Here is a 13,675-nt window from a genome sequence, read left to right as displayed (position 1 = left end):
AATAAACATTATTAGTATCAATGTTCAATGCTTTGATGAGAACTTGGGCTAATTGACTTAGTAGCAAAGCGCCACAAAGCTCCAATCTTGGAATTGAAGTCACCTTCAATGGAGCAACACGAGACTTTGATGAAATTAACGTCACATTTGTTTCTCCTTTTACATCTTGACACCTAAGATAAACACAAGCTCCATAAGCAGCCATGGATCCATCACAAAATCCATGAAGTTCTACAGTTGCAGGTTCATTGGATGACAATACATATCTGTTTATTGATAGTTTGTTCAAATTAGTTAATGATGCATGAAACTCAAGCCATCGATTATTCAAATGCGAGGGAAGTTTGTCATTCCAATCTAAGTTTTCCTTCCACAGTTGTTGCATTATAAGTTTAGCTAAGAGAATGACAGGTCCAATTAATCCCAAAGGATCAAATATCTTGGCTATTTCCGACAGAACTTGGCGTTTTGTAATGTTTTGTGGTTGAGTATCTTGTGATAGTGAATATTTGAATACATCATGAGCGGTATCCCACATTAGACCCAACGTTTTGACTATTGAGTTGTTTATGTCTAAATTGTGTTCAGGATGAGCTTCAATATCTGATTCAGGAACGTTCTTTAGTAAATCAACATGATTTGATGACCACTTTCTTAAATGAAAACCACCCTTGGATAGCAGTTCTATAAGATCACTTTGAAGACGTAGTGCTGATTCGATTGTATGTGCTCCACTTAGAACATCATCGACATAGAAATCACTGTGCAATGTTTTGCACGCGATTGGAAAAATTGAAACTTCATCTAGTGCAAGTTGTTGGAGTGTTCGGGTTGCTAGATATGGAGCGCTTTTGGTTCCATAAGTGACTGTCTTTAGTTGAAAGACCTTAATTGGTTCAGAAGTGTGTGATCTCCACAAAATGGATTGAAGGCTGTGTTGAGAGGGATCGATTTGTATCTGACGATACATTTTCTCAATGTCAGCTGTGAAGACGTATTTATGCATTCTGAATCGGGAAATAATAGAAAATAGTTCATCTTGTACTCTGGGGCCATTCATTGAAACATCATTAAGTGAAAGACCAGTTGAAGATTTAGCAGAAGCGTCAAAAACAACACGTAATTTTGTTGTGGTAGATGATTCCTTAATAACAGCATGGTGTGGAATAAAATATGATTGTGATAAACTTTTATGAGGCATGCTAGCTGAACTGAGTTCCCCAATACATTGCATGTGACCTAGCCTTTCATATTCACTCATAAAATCCCTGTAGTCATTGTACAACTTAAAGTTTTTGGCAAGTCTGTTTTCAAGAGTAGCAAACCGTTTGAAAGCGATTTGTTTGTTATCACCTAGATCGGAAACAGTATCCTTTAAAGGAATCTTTACGACGTATCTACCGCTTGTGTCGCGCATGGTTGTAGATTCATAATGTTCTTCACAAAGAAGATCCTCCCCAGTTAAAGTGGATTGAGATTGATAATCTTCTAATTCCCAGAAACGTTGAATATTACTGTTTAACAAGTCTAGAGATGATACAAAGTATGTATGATTGTCGTCAGAAACGTGTTTTCTTACTTCTACATTCCCTGTGACTAACCATCTTAATTTAGTTTCCCTAAGAGATGGACCATTGACTGATAACTGTATTGTTTTGTCACCAAGAACGTCCCAAAACGCTTGAGCCCCTAGGATCATGTCTATTTTTGATGGGTTATAATAATAAGGATCTGCAAGAGCGACATCAGGGGGAATCTGAGTTGAATGATTGAATAAAACACTCCCTGGTAACTTTTCTGTAAGTTTGGGAAGAATTAGAAAGTCCATTTGTGTAGTGAATTCTGAATTTCTAGAATTGACTGTAACATTTACGACATGATTGACAGAAGTTGTATTACAATTAATGCCTGTTATTGAAACTGAAGCCTGTCTTTTGTTTACTTGTAATCGCTTACAGAGTGATTCTGAAATGAAGTTTGATTGTGATCCACAATCAAGTAATGCCTTACATGAAACAATCTTACCTCTAGGACTGATGACATCAACAATAGCTGTAGAAAGGATAGTCTGAGTTGGTCTGCTAGAGGATTGATCATTGGCTGATGCGCCTACAGAAATAACCTGTTTATTATCCCCAGTGAATAACTGTTTGTTATCTGAGTGTGGTTGACTGTTCTTACCACAACTGTCTTTAGGAATTGATACTGACTTAAGGCAAAGTAAAGTGTTGTGTCTTCTTCCACAAGATTTGCAAACACTCTTACTTTTACACTGATTAGTTTTGTGAAATTTCAGACAGTTGTTACACAAATTTAAGCTTCTTACCTTGTTTATTCTATCAGGTATTGCTAGGTTGTGAAATTGTTCACATTGAAATAAAAAATGTGAGGACTGGCACAGTTCACATTTAGGTTCTGAAGATGACAAGCATGGCTGTCGTGATGACCATGACTTGTTTTGAAACCCAGAAGCAGAAGTAGGTTTATGTTTGACAAAGTTAACATCATTATGTTTAGGCAGTGGAGCAACTAAAGGCTTACTGTTATTGTAATGAATAGAGTCTAGTATATGAAACCTATGATTTAAGAAATCATTTAGGTCTTGCATTGTTGGAAAGCTATTAGGCTTAAGATTATCTTTCCAATTCCTGAATGTGACAGGATCAAATTTGGAAGAAATCAAATGAATAAGTAGAGTATCCCATTTGTCAGTGGGTTCTCCAAGTGCATTCAATGCACGAATGTGCTTGTTGGAACTGTTGATCAGCTCTCTTAAAGATTGGACAGATTCTTTTTCTAACTTTGGTAGATTGAACAGAGAGTGAACATGTTTTTGAACTATTAATGTTTTGTTGTTATACCTCTCTTGAATGAGGTTCCAAGCTACTGCATAGTTAGTGGAAGTTAACTCCAAAGATGAAATTACGTCAAAAGCTTCCTTTTTCAAACAAGATTTAAGGTAGTGCAATTTTTCAACGTCTGTTAGAGATTCATTGTTATGGATCATCACCGAAAACATATCAGAAAACGGAAACCAATCGTCAAAAGATCCATCAAAGGATGGCAGATTTAATACCGGTAGGTTTAGTTTAGGCCCTGAAACCTTGTCTGAAGTTTTCATTTGAATTGAAGTATTCTGATTGTTTGTAGTGAATGATTTGGCCTTACCTATTATTTTGTAGTATGCCGATTCAAAGGTTTCCCTTTCTACCTGTTGGGCATCCTCGTCATCCTCCAGTTCGATCTCCTGTTGGATGAGGTCGAATTTGTCAAGAAATGTCTCTGCCTTGGGAAACCTGACGCATAGTTCGTTAAAAAATCCGGGAGAATCAATGGAATTTTCCAAGAAATGTTCAAATCTTGTTAATTGTGCCTTGATTGTGCTTCTTTTCTTTATTAATGCGTCCATTTTGTCTTGGAAAAGTGCTAGTTGCAAGCTCTGTAATTTTGTCAGTTTGTTGATTGAAAAATGAAAAAAAATACTTTACTGAAAATAATAAAAACTGTAATGAATCATACTGGATTAAGATCCGGCTCGAAGGACCAAAATGTAAAGTGAAATTGAATTGAATTGTAAAATAAAAGATAGAAAATATCTAGTACATGTTTATTGAAAGTAGCAGTGGACTGTAATAATTATAAGTTTGTTTTTAAAATATGTATAAACAAACAAAACATATGATTTGAATCACACATTGATAAATATAGTCTTTTTGAGAAATAATTGTATATAGGCTATGTAAATTATGTGTTTTTACACAACGGCTCTTCAATGGCGGTTGTGTAAAGTGTAAAGTAAAATATCACAACTGCAGTGGGTGATTGTAACAGAGGTTTACGGATTGCTAAACTTGATTTTCCAGTGTCACTTTCTGTTTCTACCATTGACTATATATAGTCAATAGTTCCTACTCACCGTGTGATGCAATCGCTGGACCATACAGCCAATAGGCCCATAGCTATGTTGTATAAGGTTGTTTTTTTTTTCAAACTGACACCGATAAGTTTACATTAAGAGTTGTGTACAAATAAAGCAATTAATGGGAAATAACTTTTATTGCCGATAACTTTTTACGAGAAAATCCAAAACCAAGAGATCAATAACCTTGATTAACGCATATTATTGGTCGGATGTACTACAGTTCTTAACTGTAAACGGTGGTTTTTGGTACGGTACTGGTTCTTTTCCTTTTAAACATTGGTAGCAGCAAGAATCATATTTACGTACCAACACATCACAGTAATTTACAAATTAGTTATCGTTGGTGTTGCACCTTATTTATTACAGGCGTAGGCCTATTCAATTTAATTGATGTCTTAACTGTATACTTTTTGCTTTTTCTGTCTGGATTCCAAAATGTTAGTTTATGCTAAGAAAACGATGTAAAACATTTATTCAGCAAACCATCATGAATTGTTCAAACGCTTTGAACGTTGTTTACGTATCAATAGTTCGTGGCCTATTTTGGTAATTTTTATTAAAAATTACCAATCTAAGTCGTCTATAGTAGGCCTACTGTACTTCATTTCATATAGCAAACCGATTCAGATAGCATTTCGACAGAACTTCGGGTCATCTCCGGTCCAAGCAAATATAAATTGTTATGATAAAATTTTATGACATTAACAAAGATTTCAAATACTAATTTTAACTTATATGTACTTTTTTATGCTTAAAGCGTAGCAAATTCCCTAATTAAGTTCTGTATTTTTGTGTGTATGTCTGTTGGTACCTAACGAATTAATGTCCTTATTTCTCAGTGTTTCACGGAAAGGACAAGAGCACCTTGATAATGAAAATGTCAACCCGAATAAAGTGTTAAATTATGAGGTTGAGGTAGTACCTTAAATACTTTTAACCATTATGTTATAGTCCTTTAAATTCTGAACAGAATTGTACAAACCCCATTTCCGTATATTTACTCTCACCGCTTACACATGATGAAGGTTGTTGACAAACTTATGGGAGAAATTATGTGTCAGAATGCTGATACCGTTTATTTAGTTTAATCATTGGATTTAATATATAGACCAACAAGATCCGGGTGACATTTAATTGCGAAGCATTAGTTTTGGCTTGAAACTGTCAGATACTGTATTTGCGAAGGAATAGTTTTGTCAGCATATCTGAAAGTATGCAAACCAACTGCTGTGTTTTATATAAGAAGGTTTTAAGTGACTATGATAAGATCCCCGTGCGTAGAACGGGCACACAGCTAGTGGTGTATAAACCTATTCCATGAAATTCTACACGTATGTAGGCCTACAAAATTTTGTGGCAATCAGTCCAATGGTGTCCGAGCTCATAACGTTCAAATATACATATATATATATATATATACTAGCTGTTGTACCCGTGCTTTGCAACGGAGAGGACACTGAAGCAAAAATTTGTATCTTGAATTCTGTTGTATGAAATTGTTACACATTCCCCTTTGGTTTAAGGAACATAACTCATTTGAAACTCTTAGTTTGAAAAAAATATCTTTCTTAAGGCTAGGCTAACTTATAAGGCTACCTAGTACATGAGGCGCTGATGCTTTTATGGAAATAATGTATCCATACAATTCAATTTTTTATGATAAGCTTACTTAGGATTTAACATTTATTTCGTTGAAAAACGTACATATAAAGTAAATAAGAAAAAGTAATCGCACAACATAAGGCACTGTAGTAAAGCAAAGAACAGTTTATATTGATTTCACATATAATTGATATGTTTTACCGTAGCTACTGAGCTTTTTTCAAAGTTCAATCTTTACCTGCATATCATTGTGTAAGTTTATATCACAATAATAAACAAATATAAACTTGTAATAATGGAAAATGGAATGTATAATGGAAAACTTGTATTACCTTTTGTTAGAACGCCAGCCACTATTATTATTAATCAGGGCACAAATTTTATCAATTCTCATTTTTATATAGGGTATTAGTATAGAAGTATAGATATACAAACTTCCTCTTTTATAAATATAGATGTTTACAAATTTAAGTTAGGCCTAATAATATTTACGCCATTTGCTTATTGAGCAAAGCTCTTATACGTCGACTCTTATGCATTTCGTAATACGCAAACTCCTCCTAGACGGCTGAATCAATTGTTTTCAAATTTTGCATGGCGATAAAGACCATATCGGTGAGTGCCAAAATCTAGATGGCGTTAAGAAAGTCTCTCAGGAATCCGCCCCACTGGGTCTCAAAGTTTCAATGTAATCCTTATGGAAGCAGTATTTGACACAAAACAAAGACATATGATCAGCTGTCGACTTTTGAATGCAGTAGATAAAGAAATAGCTGATAGCAATATCCACAGATATTAGAACAGAAACTGTATGGATCATAAATACTGTATAATCAAATGAAGACACTAGGTTGAGGTCCGTGACGTTGAAAGTGGTGTAGGAAGTAGTAAAGGTGAGCAGTCTGGAGTGTGGAAACTGTTTATGACAATTAGATTGAGGTATCTGCATTCCTAAAATTCAATGGGAAGGGAAGAAAGCGGGTCCGCGACGTAGGAAGTGGCGAAGGAAGTAGTAAAGGCGAGCTGTTCGGGGTATAGGATCTGTTTATGACCATTAGATTAAGGTATTTGCAATCCTAAAATGCTTTGGGAAGGGAGGAAAACAGGTCCGCGACGTAGGAAGTGGTGAATGAAGTAGTCAAGGTGAGCTGTCCGGAGTGTGGAAGCTGTTTATGACGATTAGATTAAGGTGTCTGCAATTCTAAAACGCTAAGGGAAGGGAGGGAAACAGGTCCGTGATGTAGGAAGTGGTTAGGAAAGTAATAAAGGCGAGCTGTCCGGAGTGTGGGAACTGTTTATGACGATTAGAATAAGGTATCTGCTATCTGCAATCCTAAAATGCTATGGAAAGGGAGGGAAACAGGTCCGTGACGTAGGAAGTGGTGAAGGAAGTAGTAAAGGCGAGTTGTTCGGAGTGTGGGATCTGTTTATGACCAATAGATTAAGGTATTTGCAATCCAATAATGCTAAGGGAAGGGAGGGAAACAGGTCCGAGACGTAGGAAGTGGTGAAGGAAGTATTCAAGGCGATCTGTAAGGAGTGTGGGAACTGTTTATGACGATTAGATTAAGGTATCTACAGTCTTAAAATTCTATGGGAAGAGAAGGAAACAGGTCCGCGACCTTAAAAGAGGTGAAGGAAGTAGTAAGGTGAGCAGCGTGGAGTGTGGGAACTGGAAACCGTTTGTAGCAGTTAGATTAATGTATCTGCAATGCTGAAATACTATGAGAAGGGATGGAAGCATGTCCACGACATAGAAAATGGTGAAAGAAGTAGTAAAGGATAGCAGTGCGGAGTGTGGGCAATGTTTGTGACAGTTAGATTAACGTATCTAAAATACTAAAATGCTATGGAAAGTAATGAAAACAGGTACACGATGTAGGAAGTGGCTTAGGAAGTAGTAAAGTATGAGCATAGTGTGAGAACCGTCTGTGGCAGTTATATTAATGTATCTTCAATCCTAAAATGCTATGAGAAGGGAAGGAAACAGGCCCCACGACGTAGGAAGTGGTGAAGGAAGTAGTAAAGGCTGGCAGTGCAGAGTGTGGGAACTGTCTTTGGCAATTACATTAATGTATCTGCAATCCTAAAAATGCTATGGGAAGAGAGGGAAACAGGACCACGGCGTAGGGGGTGGTGAAGGAAGTAGTAAAGGTGAGCAGTGTTGGGTGTGGGAATGGATTAATGTATAGTATATGCAATGCTAAAATGCTATGGGAAGAGACTGTGGATTGCAGGTTAAAATGAACGAAGCACGAATCGATACATATTTCAATACATGCAATCTTTTACAATAGAAATTTACAACTGAGTTGACAACAGCTGATTTTTACTCCATAGAGGCTAAAAACGATTTTTACTCCCTAAAGAGTAAAAATGCTACTTTAGACCCGCAACGCATGCATTAAAAACAACTGTTTTTACTGCAGTGTGACAAAAACAATATAATATGAACCCTTGATGACTCCGCTCAATTTTGTGGATGCCTCTGCGAACGCCACCTAGTATATTATATTTTACGATTATAACTGCAATAAGCATGTTACAATTATAGGCTACGCTAACTCCGTACGAAGGACAAGTACTCTGCTAATATATAAAACTCACTACCGTACTAGCAGACGTACATAGTGAACTAGCATATATATATAAAAAGTATATACAGTAGTATATATATATAGGCCTATAGGTAGTGAAGTTGTTTTCGAACAACATTAAAAACTGAGTTACCCTTTTGAGCATAAAATTATTTATTCCCCCCCCCCTGTAAGTAGAAAGGGGGGGGGGGTCGTAGGGGGTCGGCGATGGTTCCATCAAATTCCTCGCCCCAAAAATAGGAAATATAACCTACATGGTACTGCTTTACCGACAAACTCTTTAAAAAACCATATAACTTACATGTATAAAAAGGGAGTTTTGCCCCCTAATAAGAAAAGAGGGGTATTAGTATTAAAAAAGGGTATATTTGTATGGAGGAAAATGTAATAAATCAATGTAGGTAGGTAACTTAATAATGAAAAAATATATTAACTTATATTTGACTTATTTGGGGTGGGGGGCATTTCCCCCCCTTTGTAGGTAGAAAGGGGGGTCGTAGGGGGGCGGTGATGGTTTCATCGAATTCCTTGCCCCAAAAATAGGGGGTGAACATGGGTTTGTACTGCATTGCCGACAAAATAGGATAAATACCCTGAAAAGGGAAACATCCCACTCCCGGAGCCATACACCTAGGCCTACCTTAAGCCTTTTTATAGAATCTAGCCTAAGTTACTGTCACTGCAAAGTCAATTCCATAAAACTGAAACTGCATGCATGCAGGTAGCGAGTAGCTACTTGGCAAATAAAAGGAAAAATGGTTGAGTATGCTAACTTTCTGGATGCTAGGGCCTATGCAATATGTTTTATCGTCGTGAAGGCTGCCGAAGTGTTTCACTCACTTTATTACAAAATATTCTAACACTACCTAACATAATCTGAAATTCGATTTCATTTTCCTACGTATAACGTAATTTCTGAGGCATAGAAAGATGCATCTAAATTGTCCCTTTGTATGACCTCTTAAGTGCTACATAGTGAACAGTGAACACCATAAATTTAATATAAATACATTTACCCATGTACCGGTACTTAGACCTAACTTAGGAGTACAGATTTGTTTAGGTTTAGGTATCACCCTAACCGAGTACACTTCCATATCTGTTGGAACACCACAAACAACCAAATGAGTTTAATATTGATTATTCGATTGTTTAATTTGATATATCGTTTGGTTAGTTATGTTAGGTTAACCTTACCGGGTACTTCATTTTATGTTGTTTGTTGTTGTTCCGGATCGGTATGACATACAATAAAAGGTTAAATTACCTGTGTCCGCCAGTCGATCCTTATGTGCTGTGTCCTATTACAGGATATGCATTTCGGCAGAATAAATTGCCATCATCAGTCCTAATATAAGATCTTGATCTTCCCCGTTGGGTGCGTCTTGAAGTTTTGAAACACGTACACGAACTTTACACTTATATACATTACGAATAAAAGACAAATACACTGTAGGCCTACTTTTATTTTAGTTACTACGGACATGTAGACGCGCGTCGGTCGTGTATCGAGTCTCGACTGGGGTCAGACGTTACTTGCAGAGTTGACCTTTGTCCTGTCTCTGTCCTTTGTAGCTACAGGTGGCGTTTCATTCAATTTTAACAATGATTCGAATAATATGTTGGATTGTAGTGTACTTTTATCGTTCAGGAGGTTGTGGGGGCTGGTTTTAGATGCTCTATAAATTTCATATTGCTCTAGTGATGACATTACTCGACTTTTCCTACAAATGTGTAAAGGTTTTAAATTTTCATTTAGGCTGGAATAACTATGATTGCTGCTAATTAGGTGCTCGGCAAAATTGGATTGTTGTGTTAAACTATTTTTGGGAAGGTGTTCTTTAAACCTCTTGATAAATGGTCTGCCAGTCTGTCCAATATAGAATTTATTACATTCACTGCATGTTATTTTGTACACTCCGGATTTGTCACTCAGGCCCAAAATAAAATTAGGCCTTCAGTCCTACAGTGTATTTGTCTTTTATTCGTAATGTATATAAGTGTAAAGTTCGTGTACGTGTTTCAAAACTTCAAGACGCACCCAACGGGGAAGATCAAGATCTTATATTAGGACTGATGATGGCAATTTATTCTGCCAAAATGCATATCCTGTGATGGGACACAGCACATAAGGATCGACTGGCGGACACAGGTAATTTAACCTTTTATTGCTTACCGGGTAGTTTCTTAACTGGGCTATACTAATATCGATTGAAACTATCGATTTGATTAGTAAACCTTCATGCGATTTTTTCATCATCAGCAAGTTTGGTTGGTTAGGATACGTTATGATAGTTTAATTTGATAATAAATATAGCCTATTTAAAAATATCGATTATTAATCAATATTTTCAATTCGATAGTTTCAAGCGATATAAGCATAGCCCAGTTACCTTAAGAAACTGTACCCACCTTACCTAACTAGGCCTAACCAAACATTATATCAAATAATTGATACATCGATCAATATTTTCATTCGGTTGTTTGTGCCAACAGATATGGAAGTGTATGGGTACACTTCCATATCTGTTGGAACACCACAAACAACCGAATGAGTAATCCTAACCTATAAATAAGTTAACAACTATCAAGTCTAGTCTTGGCTTGACGAAAAAAAATAACATGCCAGCCTGAGCCATAGGCCTATCCATAGGCAATAAACTTTCTAGGCTTAACTTAATCCATGTCAAAACACAATGGTCAATTCAAATCATGGTTTAAAAAATGAAAGTTGGATACTAACTTGTGGGTGGTGTTCAGTACATCATAAGATTAAGAAAACGGAATTAAATAAATATAAATGACTAGGCCAAAATGAGATAGCCTATCTAAAAATCGGACGGACGGACATGGCATGTCTTGGTCTTGTACCTTGTACGTACCTTGTACCGTCGTGAAGTTAGCGCCAGCCAGTGTTGCCACCACGTTGTTGCGATTTTACCCTAAAGGCGGACTAAAATTACCCTAAATTACCCTAAATCTACTTCGAGTTACCCTAAAAATTACCCTAAATGTTAATATTGGCGTTTAATGCCATAAAACATTGTTAAAATCATATAAATCTTACATAAGATGGTTAATTTCACTAAATGAAGTTCCAATATCAATCAATTTATGTAAAATTATACTCGATTCTAAAAAAACATCCTGAAAGAAGAACAAAATGTTGATATTCAGCTCTATCGTATATACGGAAAATATCGAATCAAGAACTATCGTATATATTTCGCAACTGTATCGACCCACATTACTACTGTCTTTTGGACAATCATATTTAAAGTACAGTACGGTACCACCAAAGCTATACATAGTAGTAATTTCTTGACACAATTTGTAAAATAGTCCAGTTTAATTCAATTTAATCACATAATTAAATATCAAACCTAGTAATGAATAATATTTCATATTTTATTAGGCCTATAACGTGTTATAGAATCAAATACATTCTAAAACAGATAATTCACAACTATTGATAAGACCAATTAGGATAACTTATTACGAAAAATCCATCATAGCAATGGATTTAAACCGGTTGAATCGAATATGATGACTTGGCCATAGTATGCAATGAACGTTTTTTGCCAAATTTTGAAGTTTTTTTTATGTTTTTAGTAAAATTTCCATTGTTATGCTAACTTTTAGTTTTACCCTAAAATTACCCTAAATCTACCATTACCCTAAACTTTACCCTAGGACCAGTAAATTACCCTAAAAAAGGGTAATTACCCTAAAAGTGGCAACACTGGCGCCAGCGCCAGCGGCTCTCTTTTCATCGGCGCTTTTTCGGATTGTAATAGATATGGGTTGGTACGCCTGCGGGTGCCACAAACGTGTTTTGCAGGGATGTCGGCAACGCAATTCAATGACAATACGGTGCGAAATTGTGTTTTTAGCGAATTTCCCATATAGGGAATAAGCTATTACCGTAGGTCTCATGGTAAGACCTAGACCCGGGACCGATTTACTTTTTCGTTTTGAGGTCCCCAGAGGCCAAAAACACCATCCGTTCAAATTCATATATATATATATATATATTTATATTTATATATGTGTCTGTTAGCGCGATAACCCGAGCAAAATTGATCCGATTTTGATGAAATTTGGTACAAACGTGTAAACCTACAATTTATTCGAACGAGTTCGCAAACCAGCATAATCGGACCATGGGATCAGGGGTTTATGGGGGGTTTTATGGGGTAAAAATGGGTTTTTCTCATTTTTGACCCTAAAAACTTTAAATTTCTAAATTTCTCTCTAGACCATTTTGAAGAGCTTAAAAAAAACAAATAATTTAGTATATTGAAGTTTTTTTGAATGTTCATTGACTACGGAGAAAATTAATGAAATTGTAAATGTAAAATTCCCATGTTATTCTTATGGAGAATAAATAAACTGTTCTAGTTTGCTTGTTTATGGATATATTTCAATCAAATTTGGCAATTTGGCTTATTGCATACTAAGCTATCAATATTTCAATTGAAAAAAACACACCTCAACATCTTTCCCGTAGCAGCAAACCTAACTACTCACTAAAATTAATGTTATTTAAATAGGAAATAAATCTGAAAATTTATAGGGAATATTTTAGTAGAAATCGAGCCTGGTGAATGGAAATTCGCTTAGTATGCAGGTTTGCTGCGACGGGGGTATTACATTTATATAATGTCAATAATACCTTGTAGTCGGAGAAATATAGGAGGATATGGCCTTAAAAAAATTGCAAGAAAACGTTTTATGGTTTTATTTTGTAGAGTTGGGTTTGCAGAATGACATACTAAAAGTTGCCAAAAAATCGGTGCATGAGAAAACCACTAAAATCACAATTTAAAATGGCGGCTTTTTCCAACATTGGACAAATTAAGAAATAGTTATTTGTGTAACTAGTGGTGAAAGTGGCACTTTGCTGCACACGAGAGCAATGTTTACGCACGAGCCACAGGCGAGTGCGGAATGATCTCGAGTGCAGCAAAGGCCTTTTTCACTCGTGTTACACATTATATTTTTCCTACAGTCACTATAAAGCATATAAATAATTAGTCTTTCAAACACTATACAACACGTTTTTAGGTTCAGCTGGCAACACAAATGGTGCCCTAGAGAAAGTAGTACCCGCGGTCCGTATCACTCCACTATTTTTCCTCGGCAAGAAATGTGCTCCACGTTTTGAGAATATAGTTCCGTATGTTTTTGTAATTTGAAGTGGTTTCCGCGCCTAAAAAAATGCTTTAAAGGTATTTTCTTGTTTATTAAGATCGTAGGAACGTTTTAAAAACGTTTAAAAGAAAAGTCTAGAAAGTTCAGAATAAATACCGAAACTATAAACACGAAATGACAGGTTAAATCGTAGTTATAATAGTCAATCAGCTGCTCATAGTATTATTATCTTTAAGTGTTGCCAACCTATTTCCAAGCTTACACGGATTACGTGCATAATAGAACCACGCTGTTTTGTGTTGTTTCGTTGGAATCCTGATGTGCGGCAAAGTATAAACCGTACGGCAAAGTATAAACCGTACGGCAAAGTATAAATATGCAGCAAATAGCAGCTTTCTGT

The 13,675-nt window shown here is 36.0% G+C and overlaps 1 protein-coding gene across 4 annotated transcripts in view; it reads right to left on the bottom strand.

Annotated features, from left to right (window-relative positions):
- The window catches only part of LOC128982902 (tRNA (guanine-N(7)-)-methyltransferase), a 152,902-nt gene extending 141,877 nt beyond the window's left edge, over positions 1-11,025 (bottom strand). For 3 of the 4 annotated variants that reach the window (XM_054401963.1, XM_054401965.1, XM_054401966.1), the window contains exon 1: positions 10,865-10,997. The gene's annotated coding sequence lies outside the window, so the exon portion shown is untranslated. The other variant, XM_054401964.1, reaches the window with a different exon arrangement.
- Positions 11,026-13,675: the final 2,650 nt, after the last annotated feature.

The sequence above is a fragment of the Macrosteles quadrilineatus genome, unplaced genomic scaffold (assembly GCF_028750875.1).
Source record: "Macrosteles quadrilineatus isolate MER2022 unplaced genomic scaffold, UCM_ALF_1.0 Scaffold_1__1_contigs__length_201487025, whole genome shotgun sequence".
Taxonomy (NCBI): domain Eukaryota; kingdom Metazoa; phylum Arthropoda; class Insecta; order Hemiptera; family Cicadellidae; genus Macrosteles; species Macrosteles quadrilineatus.
Note: the sequence above shows the minus strand (reverse complement) of the source record. Positions and strands in the feature narration are given on the sequence as shown.